General features: G+C 46.3%; 1 protein-coding gene across 4 annotated transcripts in view; it reads left to right on the top strand.

The window, feature by feature from the left end:
- CBX5 (chromobox 5) overlaps nucleotides 1-13,575 on the top strand; it is a 208,136-nt gene that overhangs the window by 25,321 nt on the left and 169,240 nt on the right. For 2 of the 4 annotated variants that reach the window (XM_078688295.1, XM_078688287.1), the window contains exons 2-4: nucleotides 1,638-1,678; nucleotides 2,178-2,230; nucleotides 2,753-2,815. The gene's annotated coding sequence lies outside the window, so the exon portion shown is untranslated. The remainder of the gene's footprint in view (nucleotides 1-1,637; nucleotides 1,679-2,177; nucleotides 2,231-2,752; nucleotides 2,816-13,575) is intronic. The other 2 variants (XM_078688267.1, XM_078688277.1) reach the window with 1 other exon arrangement.

Genomic DNA, 13,575 nt, shown 5'->3' with positions numbered 1-13,575 from the left:
CATACGGGTGAGTCGGTGGGGTAGAGCAGTAGTGTGACAGCATGAATAGCGGTGGACGGGTGGGAGAGGGTGGTGACGGACAAAGCGGAGGTGGGGGCAGCGGGTGGTTAGGGTACAGTAACGGGCAAAACGGAAGTGGGGGACTGCGGGTGGTTGGGGTACAGTGACAGGCAGAGCGGAAGTGGGGCGGGGCAGCAGGTGGGGGTGCCGGGTATGGGGGTGCCAGGCAGGAGGACTGGTGCAGGGAAGTTAGACGTGAATAAGGATGCGGGGGACAGAGGGGGGGTCGGAGAAGAGTTGGGGGGGGGGGGTACATATTAGCGGTGGGCAGAAATGTCCGAGAGTTGGGCCGAAGACAGGATGGGGGTGATGGATGGGCGAAGCGAGTGGCAGAGTCTCAAAACGTTGGGGTACAGACAAGATACAAAAGTTGGGTACGGAGAGATCGGAAGTGGGCGCAGATGCCCCTGGGGTGGGTACAGACAGGATGCATAAGATGGTATGTGAGAGAGAGTGGCATATACTTGGGGCGCCGAGAGATTGGAGGTGGGTGGGAGATGCCACAGAGAGGGGTGCAGACGGGAGATGGGAGTGTGTGAGGGGAGAGAGTTGGGGGTGGATGGAGGAAACGGCGACGAGGCTGGCAGGGATGGGGTGCACACAGGACACACGAGACGAAGCGGCGGGGGTGCCGCAGAGCACACGGGGCGCAGGAGTAGTCTGCGGAAGTGCCGGAGAGTAGAGGCCCGGGAGATTGGCGGTGGGTGGCAGTGCCGCTGGGGTGCAGGAGATCAGGGAAGGGAGTGGCAGAGAGGGGGCAGGCAGGATGCAGGTGGTGGGGGGGGGGGGGGGGGGAAGTGCCAGAGAGTTGGGGTGCAGGTGACGTGGACTGGGAGTGCCAGAGATCGGGGGCACACACAGGACGTGATCGAGACAGGCAGGCAGACAGGACGGGGGGACAAGCCGTGGCAGACAGGCGGACGCCCAGGAGCACACGTAGACACAGCCGCTGCCTCCTACCCTTAAGCTGGGCCGCTAGCCTTTCCTTGCTCGGCTTATGTAAATGCATTCGGCTTCTTTCGCAGCCTGAGCAATAGTGCGTGAAATTAACTTAATCTTATTCAATCCTCCCTCCCCTTTTGTGAAAAAAGAGAGAAACAAGCTCTTGGCATTGCTGTGGGGAGGCCGTGGGCAGCAACAACAGGGGTAAATAATTAGTGGGGGAGGAGAAATGCGAGACACGGCCTGGCGGCCGTGAAAAGTGTGAAGCAGGGGGCGGGGGACTGGATGCCTTTGAAGTGAAGCTCTCGGAGGCAGGCGGCTCGGGGAGCAAATGGTAAAAAGCGCGTGCATGAGCACATGCACTCGACATAATCCGCGATGGTTTCAGAGCTTGGTTGAGCCTCTATACTCTCGTCCTATTATCGCTTGTGCGATTAATAGGACGAGACCTAAAAAAAATTTGATCCGCGCCCACTGTTATGTTTTTTGTCTAACTGTTATGCCTGAAAACAATTTAGTGTGTGGTGTACAGGGAATGTTCTCACCTCACATACCAAAAACTCGTGCTATGTAAGTGAGTTCAACAACTGGTTAGATGATTACTTTAAAAAATATATTTTTCCTTTCCCTTTTAGGTTTTATCTGAGTGTTGGAACACAAGTTGTTCAAGGGGAAGGTACGTACATTTTTACTCGTTCATTTGTGGCCTGTAGCTCGTATGATTCTCTTTGACTTGTGTAGGTCATTGTAAATATTCTTTATCTTGTACTCAGATCTGTGAAATGCTGCTAATAGCACATGATCATTAACAAAACGAACCTAGTCCATAAACACACATTTGAGATCGCTTCCTTATTTGTGTTACGTCTCGTGGATGTGTTGCTCATGAATAATACTCGATGTTAAAAATGCTTCTAAAAGTTAACGTGATTCGTAATCTTTACTTTTCTAGTAGTATGGCCTTTGGCCTTTGTAATGACGTGTATGTTTAAGATCACCCTTAACACTTTTCCAGTATAGATATGTTTGCAGTCCACACCAAACTTCAGCTGCTCGGTCAGTAAATTAGTTTAAGAATTTGACATTCTATCTCAAACTCACTCAGATCGTTCTATTCCGTTCTGAAGAATACTTTATAATACTCTGTTACTGAATAAGTTTTTCGTTTTTTGCAGACTTCCCCACCCAGAATCTTTACAAAACATTTTTTGTTGTAGGTGTTACACAGGTTAGTACGCAATATGACTTAACTGTTGATACTGTAACGATCTGTGTTTGGGAAGATCTGTTTAGTGGGTACATGTTTGTAAAATACGCACAAGTCCTGTGTTTCACAGTTCTACTCTGTAAAAGATACTCCTTTCGTTGGACTTTGATGTATGCTTGTCTAGAGAACCTACAATTAAGCCTTGTCCTAGTGAGCCTGTCCTTTATGTAATTGTTTTTTAAAGTGCCTCATCTAGTTGTTAGTTTTCTGTAACAATTGTTTTTTAAAAAAAATTTTTTTTAATTACTTTAATGGTACGATTAATCAAGACCCATCATCAGCATTCAAATGAGTGCTTTCACCACGCAGGACTGTGTGCCTCTGCCACATTGCAACAATGAACAGAGGCTCCATTATAATTTTGGTTTTGACTCAGATCCTAGGCCAAAACAAGGTACACCGTGGGATGATGGGAATACCTTTGTCTGACTGCACCAAAAAACGGCTCATTATACAGATGATGCTTTATTCCTTGATTTACAGAACCTGGCGAGCTTGAAAACTCCTGAGGCAGAGCTTGACTCGCCACATGGGCCACCAATGAAAGTGAGTGTATTTGTAGTTTTGGGTCGGAGGGCAGGCGAATTACTAGAATTACTGCTACCCTCGCTTGAGACCAAAATAAATATTCTGACACAAATTCTCCTAGAACATAGATACTCCAATGGCTACTTGGTCAAAACCATGTTCTTGTCCACCTCTGAACAGGAAGATAGCCAGGCCTCACTCCTGGGTTATTTATTGCGCAGGCCTCCAAGAATATAGTGAATCGAAAGTACTTTTCATCTGTTACTTTGGATACAAAATCCAGAAGGATCACTACCTATGGCAAGTAAATATTTACTTCCATTGCTTTAGCTCTGCTATCCGTGAATACAGTTTGCTTGCTGGGCTGCTACACACATGCCCTTTAGGACATGACCAACAAAATCTTATTGATGGTTCTGGAAGATCCTGGACCTTTTTGGCCCAGGTGATAAATGATCTACTGAGCGCGGCTGAATTTGATATTCGGTCATGCCTGGCTACCACGTACTGTCTGGGTAGAGCAGTCTATATCAGTGTTGTCCTTCGTAGACATGTGGATAAGGTCCTTTGGGTACTCGAGCAATGTGCAGACCTCCCTAATGGCCATGCCCTTTGCTCGACTCCACCTCTTTGGAGAGAAGTTGGGCTTCACATAGAAATGACTTCAAGGCAGCAGAGCTGAACAGTTTCCACATCAATTCTGGAAGTTTAGAGGCTATTCCTTAGTGGCTGGCGTATATACAGACAGTTTTCCCAGACAGGGATGCAGCAGACACCCCAGTACTTTTAGAAGTTGTGGATAAAGGTACATCATCTAATTCCTCACTACAGTGGCCAGTAAACTGCTGTAGTTTGCCTATAGTAGTGTATGCCCAACCAGTGGGAAGCGGCATCCAGCTTTACCGTCTGGGTTGACCTTTACATCTGACAGATGAGTCTTGCAGATTGTTCAAAAGGGCTATGCCAAGCTTTTTCTTTCCTCCTCGACCACTAGACCCCTACCACACCAGAATGCGTTTTGGAGGAGCAACTGTCCATGTTACAAGAGGTGCTCCTGTTCATCATGGGTGTCTTTGAGAGGGTACAGGACTCTGAAAGAGGCAGAGGTTGTTACACGCGCCAATTCATCATCCCAAAACAGGATTGAAAGGTCTCGCCCTTGAGCTGGACATTCGAGACACCCCATGCGTTCCTGGGAAAGGACAAATTAAAAATGCTTGCACTGGCCCAGATCCTGTCTGCTCTGTACCCAGGCGCCTGGATGGTGTCCTTGAACTTGCAGGCCGTGTATTTCCAGTTATTCGTTTTCAGCACAACAGATGTTTTCTGTGATACAAGTTGGGCCCGTAGCATTTTGTTTGCTCTTCTCCCCCTCCGCCTCACCAGCACCCCTCAGAAATATGACAGTGGGTGGTTACTGTCCTTCTTTGAAGGTAGGGAGTACCAATCTTCCTGTAACTCGACGACTGGCTACTGGAGCTGTGGACTACTTTTCCGGTTGATGGCAGAACTCGACTTGTTAGAGGCTCACTGTAAAAAAAAGCCGAAGACCGGACTGATTCCGGCCTAGAGGCTTCCATTATTTGTGATGTTCCTGGACACCATGCCATTCAGGCCTTTCTCCCTGCAGCAGTGAGACCATGCTATGATCCCGATGTTTCAGACTTCGTCCTGGATCATGGCATGAGTGGCATCTTGGTCTTGTGCATTCTCCTTGTGAACAATGCCAGGTGGCACATGTGTGCTCTTCATTAGAACTTGAAGCTCAAGATGGCCATGCATCGAGTCAATTTTTCAAATACCATCCAGGTGTTGGAGGAGACTGATCACGATTTGCAGTGGTGGGTGTTGTAGCATTTGTTTGAGCTTTGGTCCTCTCTCCCTTCCGAGTGCTGACGATGGTGACACTCCTACCTGCTGGTCAGAGGAGATGAAGACTCTGGTCTCTGGCAAAGGGCGAGCTCCACATCAATCCGCCTGGAGCTGCAGGCAATTCATCTGGCTCTAAAGGCCATCCATCAAGGGGAGGCTTGTGTAGGTTCTCACTGCCAACCACTGCCTTGTGGTACTGCAACAAGCTGGGCAGGGTGGGAGGTCTTCTGTAAGGAGGCGTTGCATCTCTGCAATATGGAAAATGCTCTGTCATTCCAACCACCTTCAAATCATGTAGCAGAGAGCTTAAATGCCACAGCTAACAACCTAGAAGCGTTATCTGGCAGTTTATGATTGGCATCTGCAGCCTAAAGTGGCGCATGAGGTCTTCCACCAGTGGGGTGGTAACCCTGGCTAGATTGGCTAGCCACCATTAAACAAGCAGTGTGAACAGTTTTGCATGTTGGATAGCTTCCACATGAACGCTTGTTGAGTCATTCCTGCTCTTATGGAACACTGTACTTCTGTACATCATCCCCCCTCTATCCTCATCAGTACTCTGGAACGAAAAGTAAACTGTTGGCTCCAACTCATTCTAGTAGACTGTGATGGGACCAGGAGTGCGTGGCACCCATAACTCCTGGGCATCGGCCCTCCCATGAGATTACTAATGTTCTGGAATAGTAGACAATCTTTTCTTCTATTCTGTAATATGCAAGTCTCTTCCCTTTTCCAATATCTTGTGTGGTGATCAACTTAGGCCTCTCGTGTCTCTAGAATTCTTTGTTCCCTCTTTAGCCGTTCTGGGGCATGGTGGTATTAGATTCATTGTGAGGTCGAAGTACGTGGTACTTGATGATCATAGTCTAAGTCTCGCTCAGACGCCGCCTTTGGGGAGTAGTTTCCATCTCCCTGTCTGTGTATTTTAATTCCACCAGTATGGTATCCCAATATTGCGCAATGTGGTATTTACACAGGCCTGCTATTTCTTCCCTATGTAATGACGTGCTTTCTGCCTGAGCCCACACTGCAAGTGAGTTTTTCCAGCTATTTAGTACGGGAGGTTCTGCGTGTTTCCATCTTTTTTTAATTAGTCTTTTGGCAACTATAAGGCCTAGGTCAGTGAACCGTGCTGTGACTTTATGCTTCTTTGATCTGGGGTAAAAACCTAGTATACACTACTCCCATGTCTGTAGAGGTGGCCTTCCAGTATATTTCGCTAGTGCTTCTGTAATTGCCTGCCAATAGGTGTTTAGGGAAGTGCAGGGCCACAGCATATAAAAGTCTGCATTTATCTGCAGACAGCGGGGGCACGACGAGGTGGTCATATTAAAATATTTGTTCAATTTGTCTGGTGAGAGGTATGCCCTGTGTGTGAAATATGTTTGTATAAGGCGGAGGTTGGAGATTCTCTGTATACATGTGGGGTTGGCTAATATTGTCTCCCATTCGCGGTCTGTCCATTGACTTCCCATTTCAAAGGTAAGGCTGTTATAGATTTTGTCATGCGTATGAGTAGTGCCTCCACCAGCCAGTGCACTATGTGTGACCCATTGCCCATCACATGCACACATTGTATCAATAGATGCATATTTGGCTCTGCAGTTATGTCTCCTGAGGCCGCTGTAAGAGATCTCTTGATGGAGTTGTGTAACGGGAATTCTCCTGCTGTTAGGTCATTTTCCTCCGCTAGGGTCTCAAATAGTATCAAATCCCCATCTGCGTACAGGTCTTCCAGTGTGTGTAATTTGGCAATATGCCAATGTGTATGTGTCCCTACATGGGTGCATACCTTTCCTCAGGTAGTCCCCAGGAGTGCCAGCAATGGGGCGTTAGGTACTGTATGTTCGAGGCATATGAGCTGCAGATTGTACACTTTGCATAGATCGCCATCTGGTGTTGGGCTCTGATGATTGCATGTTGTTTTTGTCTTCGAAGAAGTCTTCTTATCACGAGACCGGTGACTCCTCCTTTGGTGCAGATTGCGCATGGGCTGCGGCTCCATCGTTAGATTGTTTTTTTCCGCCATCGGGTTCGGATGAAACTTGCTGCGGGTCGGAACAGTTTCCAGACCTCTTCTACTCGCAATTAAATTGTAGTCACGAGACCGGTGACTCCTCCTTTGGTGCAGATTGCGCATGGGCTGCGGCTCCATCGTTAGATTGTTTTTTTCCGCCATCGGGTTCGGATGAAACTTGCTGCGGTTCGGAACAGTTTCCAGACCTCTTCGACGCGCAATTACATTCACCGACCGCATTGTTTCGATCGCGTACCTTCGACGCGCACCTCGAAAGCTTCCATCACTATTCGACGCCTGGGAACTTCAACACGGGCCGTGGGCCTACCGGCGCCGATATAGACAGACGTTGATGGAACGGACTCCATTTAAAAGATGTCTACAGTGTGGTGCTAAATTTGCACACTGACCTACATCCTGTCTGCAATTTATGCCTCTCCAGAACATCGAGAGTACAGTTGTGAAGCCTGCCTTTCCTTTAAATCGAAAAAAGACTATCCGGGATCGTCTAGCTCAACGTCGAGACATGCAGCGAGGCACAGGCTCCATTCTGGACATCTTCAATCCAGGTCCCGACCTTTCGGAGCCAGAAGAGATCATGGACTCCGAAGTTGACGTCTCCGACGCTGAGGTCGATGATGACATCATTCCTGGCCATAGGGACGTGAGTACTGAAACCCTGGCCCGACCCAGCCCAAAATAATGGCACCGGTAACACCTTCGCCTTCAGGCTCGGGTTTACACCGTACCAAGACTTCGAACGCCCCACCCTTGGGCTCGGCCCCTAAGGACAGACAAAAGCCATCCGGCTCCAGCCAACCACTCGGTGCTGAGAAAACACCCTCGGCACCGAAGGTGCAGACATCGGAGTTGCCTCGCCCTCTTACGTCGACACTGACGAAACACTCGGTGCCAAAACCAACAGAAGACTCAGGGAAATAAGATGACGCCGAAGCAACTTGATAAAGCTTTGACACCGAGAAAGCCGGATAAACCACTGGTACCGAAGAACCCAGATAAGGCTTCGGTTCCGAAACAGACTGAAAAACCTTCGGCACCGAAACCTATAGAAAAGACCTTCGTGATATCAAAACACAAGGCACCGAAAACTTAGGAACCGAGTAAGGCGGTGGTACCGGACAATGTCCCAAAACACCCAAAATCAGTTTAAAAGGACAATTCTTCGACGCCAAGCAAGTCTGCGGAGTCTGAAAAACTTTTCTTCCCAGATCCAAAGCAAACTACTATATTTATCCACCCAAAGACTGGTCATATAGTCACCAAGCTGCCTACAAAAAGGAAACCAGAACATTTACACCAAGTTCCAGTTCCTCCAAAGAAGATTCATATATCTACTAACACTTCTCCACCTTCACCCCCCACCTGATAACCCTAACTTAATTATTTCACCACCACACTCTCCACATTTAGAGGATAGTGATGATTCACAAGGGCATGGAGATGTAGATGACGATGTAATGCCATTAAGTCCTGTCAATTCACCACAGGTGTCAGACCCATGGCATGAGTATAACACAGATCCTGATATAACTAATGATCCAGATGATAATGTGGAGTTTGCTCAACTTATAAATAGGGCAGATACATATCACAAAGTAAAACTCCATTCAGATCCTGTACAGGAAGACTTTTTGTTAGAAACGTTTGCACAACCTCACAAATTTACTCATGTCTTGCTACAAGGCCTTATTAGACATGCTCCTGGGGATTTTAAAGACCCAGTTAGAGCTAGGGTTTTTAACCCCAGAATTGATAAAAAATATAAAGCAGCCCCTAGTGACCCCATCTATATTAAGGGCCAACTTCCCTCCGATTCTTTAGTGGTAGTCAATGCATGTAAAAGGGCAAACTCCCAGGGATCAGGTCACGCACCACCTCCTGACAAGGAATCTAAGCTATTAGACGCATCAGGAAAACGTATGGCGTCTCAGGTGGCTAATTCATGGAAAATTGCACACACACAAGCCCTGCTAGCAAGATACGACAGGGCTCACTATTACGAGCTTGAGAAGCTCATTCAGCACCTTCCACCAGAGTACAAAGACAAAGCTAATGACCTGGTGCAAGAAGGCAAACTAATTACTAATACCTCAATAAAATGCGCACTAGATGCAGCAGACACCGCGTCGCGTGCCATAAATACTAGTGTGCTACTAGGTAGACTTGCATGGCTCAGAGTGTCTGGATTTAAACAAGAGGTGCAAAATACAATTCTAAGCCAACCATTTGATCAAGAGCACCTCTTTGAACCTGCAGTTGATACATCTTTAGAAAAAATTTAAAAAGATACAGAAACCGCTAAATCTATGGGGGCCCTGCAGTCACCATCTGTCAGAGGTTCCTTTCGGCGCTCCTTTTACGGAGCAGATTCCAAAACTACCACACCAGAACACCCTACATCCTCATACACAAGTCCAAACCAAGGTTACTTTTCTAGGGGATACAATAAAGGATGTTACAGAGGGAACAACCAAAGGGGTAGAGGCAGAGGGAACAACACCTGCAACTCCCTTAACAATAAACAGTGACTTCCCTACACTTCCCCCGATCATCCCACTCCTGTCGGGGGACGCATCTCACAGTTCCTACCTGTCTGGAACTCCATCACAACAGACAAGTGGGTAAGACAAATTATCCAGTATGGTTATTGCCTGGAACTCACTTCTGCACTTCACACCATTCCTCCAAGACAGCGCCCAATGTCATTAGACCATCTAAAGCTACTCAAACAAGAAGTCTTGGCAATGTTACAAAAGGATGCAATAGAGCCAGTTCCTCTAATTCATCAAGGGACAGGAGTTTACTCCCTTTACTTCCTTATCCCAAAAAAGGACAGTTCTCTAAGACCAATACTGGATCTGACCGTTAAATTGGTACATTCATTCAGACCACTTCCACATGGCCCCTTTACAACAAGTGCTTCCATTACGACAGCAAGGCGACTTTCTCTCCACTATAGATCTAAAAGACTCCTACTTTCACATTCCAATACATCCCTCTCACAGGAAATATCTCAGATTCGTGGTAGATGGTCAACGCTACCAGTTCAAGGTGCTTCCATTCGGAGTCACCACAGCACCCAGGGTCTTTACAAAATGCCTCGCAGTAGTTGCAGCCCATCTCAGAAGACAACAAATTCATGTCTTCCCCTACCTAGACGATTGGCTTATAAAAGCAAACTCCAAAAAAAGCTGTGTGCAACACACGCTTCGGACAATACAGTTGCTTCACAATCTAGGATTTACAGTAAATCTAACCAGATCCCACCTCCAACCGTCTACAATGCAACAGTATCTAGGGGCAACAGTAAACACTCACAGCCAAAGCTTATCCCAATCCCGTCAGGATAAATGCTATGCAAACACTGGTTCAAAAATTTCAACCACAACACTCTACCAGCAAGAGTGTTCATGCAACTAATAGGAATGATGGCATCATGCATTTTTCTCGTCCCTCGCACAAAACTACAAATACGTCCATTACAAGAATGTCTAGCACAACAGTGGAACCAAGCTCAAGGTCAACTGACAGATATGGTGTTGGTAGACGACTGCACCCATCGCTCTCTGCAGTGGTGGAGCACGAAAAACCTTGCCAAAGGACGATCGTTCCTTGAGCCACTTCCACAGGTAGTGGTAACAGATGCGTCGCTCCCCAGATGGGGAGCACATCTCAAAGACCATACCACTCAAGGGTTATGGACCTCTCAGCAAAAACCGTTCCACATCAACTATCTGGAATTGTTAACAATCTCTCTAGCGTTGGAATCTTTTCAACCGCAGCTCCTAAACAAAGGTGTCCTAGTGCTTGCAGACATGACAGCAATGTATTACATACAAAAACAGAGGGGGACAGACTCTCTCCAGTTATGTCGTCTAGCACAGAGCATCTGGAGGTGGGCCATTCCGCGAAACATGTACCTCCTAGCAGAACATCTACCAGGAGTACGCAGTCAGATAGCGGATCTGCTCAGTCATCAAGCACAACAGATCCATGAATGTGAACTTCATCCTCAAGTTCTTCCATTCTTTCATATGTGGGGACAGCCAGACATAGATCTGTTTGCCACACACAAAAACACAAAATGTCAAAACTTCGCATCCAGTTATCCACACCCATTGTCCAAAGGCAATCCGCTATGAATGAACTGGTCAGGAAAATTTGCTTCCGCTTTTCCGCCTTTCCCACTCATTCCATTAGTGGTGAGGAAACTTCAACAACATTCCCTTACAATGATCCTAGTTGCTCCAACATGGGCAAGACAACCATGCTTCACAACTCTGCTGAAGCGATCAGTAGTGCCACATCAAAAGCTGCACTTCTCTCCCAATTTTCTCACTCGGAACCATGGAGAGATAAGACATCCAGATCCCAGTCAGCTCAATCTAGGGATCTGGCTCCTGAAATCTTAGAGTTTGGATATCTCAACCTTCCACAAGAATGTATGAACGTTATCAAAGAAGCTAGACTCCCTACAACAAGAGCGTGCTATGCTGCTAAGTGGAAAAGATATGTCATGTATTATCAAGCAGGGCATACCTTGGATGGCTTGTTTACCAATAATACTGCCATCTCCATCATATCCATCCTCCCTCTCATATGGTCTGATCACCATGCTGTTATATTTCGTTATGACTTGCCTAGATTTAATGCAACTGACTTGTCTAGTACTAAGTTCATTGGGAGAGCTTGGCATAATATTGACTTAGGCTTGTTGGAAAGCCAGTTAGTGCAAAGTCAACCAGTTCTTGAGCTGGAAGTGGAGGTCTCAGCCAGAAGTTATATGCTAAACTAGCACCTGTCACATTGACATAGAAACAGAAAAACTTTTTCTGCGCCATGGTTTTCCAAAGCTCTTAGATAAGACAAACAAGCCTGTAGGATGCAAGAAAGAATTTGGTGAAAAAACTATAAAGCAGCTGAGAAAAATCAGTATAATTTAATGTTAGCAGATTATAAGAAAAAATAATTGCTGAGAAGAGTCCATATTATACGCTGAAAATAGAGAAGGTGGGCCATTCCAGCAAGGAACTTTTTAAGATCATAAGTAATCTGACCACTATTAAAAAGGATGAGGCTGCCAATTGTACTCAGGACATCTGTAACACACTGGCCCAGGCTTTTACATCAAAGGTTGATCAAATTTGATCCGCTTGCCATGTATAAATCAAACACCAATGTTCCAGAACAGGAAGCTAGGATTTTAACGCCTCTTAAATTTTACTCTACCGCCTCAGTGCAAATATCCACCCTTCTCTCGGACTAAATCTAGATCTCCGGATGATTCCTGCCCTCCGACGATGCTCCACAATATTAGCCATCTTATTAGTCTGGAGCTATCTAGCATATTTAATCAGATGATGTCAGAAGGACTATTCCCAACAATGTGGAAACAGGTCTGCATTTTGCCTTTATGAAGATAACCCAATCTGGATATAATGGACCCGGCCAATTACTGACCTATTGCGAGGCTCCCGCTACCTGCTAAAATTATGGAGAAAATTGTAAATGCAGAACTTTTCACTTATATTTTAGATAACTACATTCTAGACCATAGTCAGTTTGGATTTAGGGCATATCACAGCTCTGAGACAGCTGTGATAAAAACCACGGAGGAAATCTGCAATGCACTAGATGGTGGAGGGTCGGCGGCTCATATCCTCCTCTACCTGTCCGTGGCATTTGATACCGTGGACCACACCTTTCTGATAGAACGATTAAAGGCCATAGGTTTAGGAGAAAAGGCCCTATCGCTTTAACCTAGTTTTTAACAGATCGAACTCAGTCCAATTAGGATATTTTTAAATCTGCACCTTTTATCCTGCCTTGTGGGGTGCCGCAGGGTTCCTCGTTGAGCCCTATGCTTTTTAATATTTGTGTCTGAATTAGCACAGTTGATCCGAAGTTTTGATCGAATTCCCACCTCGTATACAGACGACACCCAGTTGGCCATTTCTACTATACTATAACTTCCATCAAACTTCACGACTGTATGGTTTCCTCGAGCAACTGGATGAGTAGGTGCTGCTTGAAGCTTAATTCTAGTAAAACTGAGGTGGTGCTATTTGGAAAGCTTTTTCCTCTATTGTCGCCAGTTTGGTGGCCAAACACCTTGGGGGCCCCCTCCTACACCGGTAGCCAAAGCTAAAAATTTGGGGGTCATAATAGATGACAAGCTTAATTTTAAGTCTCAGATTTCGAAGGTGGTGTCATCTGCATTTTTTACTATTAAAAGCTTGCGTAAGTCTTCCGTTCATACCTAAAAATACCAGTAAAACAGTTCTGACTTCTCTGGTTTTATCAAAGTTGGACTACTGTAATGGCCTATACATTAACCTACAGTCCAATCTACTCCAAAGATTGCAAACGGTACAGAATGCCGCCACCAGAGTCAAAAGGATGAACTGGGCGGGGGAGGGATGGGTTAGTTTCAAACGTAGCACTATTGGGATATGGAACTCTCTACCGCTATCTCTCAGGAAGATTTCATCCCTGTTTGAATTTAGGAAACTTCTCAAGACATGGCTTTTTACAAATTAGTTTCGGTAACTGACTATGCATATCATAAGCGCCTAGACACCTATGGGTATTAGTGCGCTATATAAATTGTTATAACATGAGGTTTCTCTTTTCGCCAAACAGGCTGCAGGCATCATATCAGAGGTTGCGGAAGGGAGACCAACGACAGAGGTGTAGGAGGTGGTAGGGAGACTGTCAATTCAGTTCACCTAGGCTTCGGTTGCAGGGCTGCCTTTTCAACGTCTGAGTCTGGTCTTGGACAGGGGGAGGCTATGCATTCTGTCTGCAGGCGTTGTGGAGGGGTTAGCCAACACTGCACTTGAGATTAGATTTGCTGGACAGGTGAGCC

The sequence above is a fragment of the Lissotriton helveticus genome, chromosome 1_1 (assembly GCF_964261635.1).
Source record: "Lissotriton helveticus chromosome 1_1, aLisHel1.1, whole genome shotgun sequence".
In the NCBI taxonomy this organism is placed as follows: domain Eukaryota; kingdom Metazoa; phylum Chordata; class Amphibia; order Caudata; family Salamandridae; genus Lissotriton; species Lissotriton helveticus.
This window is presented reverse-complemented; position numbering and strand designations above follow the sequence as displayed.